Source organism: Physeter macrocephalus, chromosome 8 (genome assembly GCF_002837175.3).
Source record: "Physeter macrocephalus isolate SW-GA chromosome 8, ASM283717v5, whole genome shotgun sequence".
NCBI lineage: Eukaryota > Metazoa > Chordata > Mammalia > Artiodactyla > Physeteridae > Physeter > Physeter macrocephalus.
Window position 1 is genome coordinate 57,468,384 of NC_041221.1, and position 3,705 is coordinate 57,472,088.

The following is a 3,705-nucleotide window of genomic DNA, read 5'->3' on the forward strand; positions in this document are numbered from 1 at the left end:
AAACTAAAAATAGAATTACCATATTATCCAGCAATCCCACTACTGGGCATATACCCAGAAAAAACCACAATTCAAAGAGACACATGCACCCCAATGCTCATTGCAGCACTATTTACAATAGCCAGGTCATGGAAGCAACCTAGATGCACAATGACAGAAGAATTGATAAAGAAGATGTGGTACATATATACAATGGAATATTACTCAGCCATAAATAGGAACAAAACTGGGTCATTTGTAGAGACGTGGATGGATCTAGGGACTGTCATACAGAGTGATGTAAGTCAGAAAGAGAAAAACAAATATCGTATACTAACACATATATGTGGAACCTAGAAAAATGGTACAGATGAACTGATCTGCAGGGCAGAAATTGAGACACAGATGTAGAGAACAAATGTATGGACACCAAGGGAGGAAAGCCGTGGGGGGGAGGGGGGGTGGTGTGATGAACTGGGAGATTGGGATTGACATGTATACACTGATGTGTATAAAACTGGTGACTAATAAGAACCTGCTGTATAAAAATTAAAAGAAAAAGATAACATTCTTTTCTCCTAGTTAATGTTTTCTCTTTTCTGTTGATTTTCATGGCATGGGATAGCAGGCCTATCCTATATTTACAATACTGCTTTTCCAGTTTTGTCTACAGAGCCATGTCTTGGAAACAGTACATCTGAACTTTTTTCTATTAATATAAAAGTCCTTGTATTTCAATAGGGTAATATATTCTACTTGTAGCTATTTTAGTGTGTTTTTCTTTTCAGTCTCTTCACGTTTTTCTTTATTAAAATGTCATGTTTACTTTCTTGTATATTCATTCCTCCATATTCATGCATTATATCATTCAAAATATTTATTAAGCAAAAAAAAGAAAAAGAAAAGATGCTCAACATCACTAAATATTGGAAAAAATGCAAATCAAAACTACAGTAGGTATCAACTCACACCAGTCAGCATGGCCATCATTAAAAAATCTACAAATAAATGCAGGAGAGGGTATGGAGAAAATGGAAGCCTCCTACACTGTTGGTGGGAACGTAAATTGGTGCAGTCACTGTGGAAAACAGTATGGGGGTTCCTTAAAAAACTAAAAGTTACCATATCGTCCAGCAATCCTACCCCCAGGCATATATCTGCAGAAAATTCTAATTTGAAAAGATACATGCACCCCAGTATTTATAGCAGCACTATTTACAATAGCCAAGAAATGGAAGCAACCCAAATGTTCAACAACAGATGAATGGATAAAGAAGATATGGTGTGTTTGTGTTTGTGTGTGTGTGTGTGTGTGTGTGTGTGTGTAATACATATTTGCATACATATACACACACAATGGAATATTACTCAGCTATAAGGAGAAAATGAAATAGTGCCATTTGCAGCAACATGGATGGACCTAGAGATTATCATATTAAGTGAAGTAAGTCAGATAGAGAAAGACAAATGTTATAAGTTATCACTTATATGTAACATCTAAAAAAATGATACAAATGAACTTATTTACACAACAGAGATAGACTCACAGACCTAGAAAACAAACTTACGGTTACCAAAGTGGAGAGCGGAGGATAGGGGGAGATAAATTAGGAGCTAGGGATTAACAAATACACACTACTAGGTATGAAATAGATAAACAACAAGGACCTACTATATAGCACAGGGAACTATACAGTAAGTCCCCTACATACAAACCTCCAAGTTGCAAACTTTCAAAGATGCGAACGTGCATCTGCATGTCCAATCATGTCAGGCGTGAGTGAAATTGCAGCTTGCCCTCCATCTCCTATTGCTAATGATCCTTCAGCTCTACCATCTCCCACCTCCTCGCCCTCCTCCAGTCAGTAACTCTTCTTGCCTGTTCACTCGATGCCAACCCCTGTATGCCAGCTGTTGTACTGTACTACTGTACTTTTCAAGGTACTGTACTGTAAGATTAAAAATGTTTTCTTTAAAAAAAAAAAAAAAAACCAAATCAACTTTAGTAACAGAAATATCTAATCTGACAAAACTAAATCAGGCAACTAAAATCAATGACATCATACTGTCTTCAAACATCTGTCATTTTAGTTCAAGAATGATGATAGTATGCTTACTATCTATAGAAAAATAAAAAATAAAAAATGTTCAAGTGGAAAAATATTTACTTTCTTTCAGTCTTGAACTTTATAGGAAAAAAGAGCAGAGGAGAAGGTGGGAATGGAAGCATTTGCTTCCAATAGCAAAACCTGAGCTTGCAAATCAAACCATTCCAGGTTCCCAAACTGGAGATGAGCCATCATTTGTAAGCATCAGAACTAAAGTTTATCCCTTGCTTCTTTCCATTACTGAAAGATGGTCTGTGTAACGTAAGGATGGAAACAAATATATTCAGCCTCTAAGAATTTCATGTGGCATTATTATAAGATAAGGAACTTTTCTTGCAATCACTGCCATCATTTGTGATTATTTTAATTCCCCTACAAGTTAATGAATAGAACAAAGAGGTAGTAAATTAATTTTTTAAATTCGTGGCTTAGGAGCTTTTGATCAATATTAAATGTTATTCATTTTTTTCTTATTAAATGCCCATGCAGTTGAAAACATACTGATTTTAAAAAGAGATCATTAATATTTAAATTTTTTATAAAGTGAGATGTAGATCACAATCATTTAAAGTCTCCTGAGTTACGATGTTCTTGCATTACTGCTGTTTATCATACCAGCCTGCAAGTTCACACGGGAGTGTCAGCAGAAAATGCCTTTACAGTTCACAGATAAAGACTCATAACTCAATCCCTCAGAGTTAGAGCATTCTTTGCTTCATTTGTCTATCTTAGTAACCTTTTAAATTAAAAAGAAAAAGATTCTAATGTGGAGGAAAAAAATAACAGGTACATTAGCAGCCTTGACTTTATAGGAAGGGATTAGTAATATCACCTCGTAAAATGGTGAGAAGCTGTTGCCTAATTGGTAGGCCATTCCTTTCAGACCTCAGTATTAGTCACCTATTTATTTACTTTCTGTTTCATGAATTATACTTGCTTACTGGTTTTCCCTGTCTAAAAAGGCTTTCATGTCCTGCCACATTGGTGCTGTTCATGCTAGACTGGCAAATCTCAAGATCAGGGCTATGGCATCGAGACACACATTATAACAATTTTACAGAGGATGAGAGGATGGGTTAGTTGTGAAACAAACACATCTATAAAGTCTTTAGTACTCATAAGGTACTCATTAATCAAGGCACTGTCATTTTAATGGTACATTTTGGTGTTAAGATAAAAATGAATTTTACTTATTTATCCACTTCTGGGCAACAAACTGGTTCATTGCCCTTTCAGTCAACAGTCTTCCAGATATTTGCATAACTGCCTTAAGACATTACCAGAGGGTGATGAATACTGTGTATATTGGAACACACTTGATAAGCTTGTACCTTTCAGTTATCACCCACATAAGAATAATAAAAACAACCTTAAAAAGCAAGTTCCCTTCCTTTCCTGCCTCTCTTTCTAATCCTGGTAACATGTGAATACTGTTCCTCCCTCCCTGGGTCTTATTCCTCTTCCCAAGGAATTCTCCTAAAAAATGGTCAGCCTCCAGGATTGAGACCTCAGGCTTTCATCAAATCCTGCTTTTTTAAGAGTTCTCCTAAGATAAAAGCCTCAATTACTGCAGTTATGCTAGTGGCTCTCAAATCTACATTCGCAATCATACATCCCG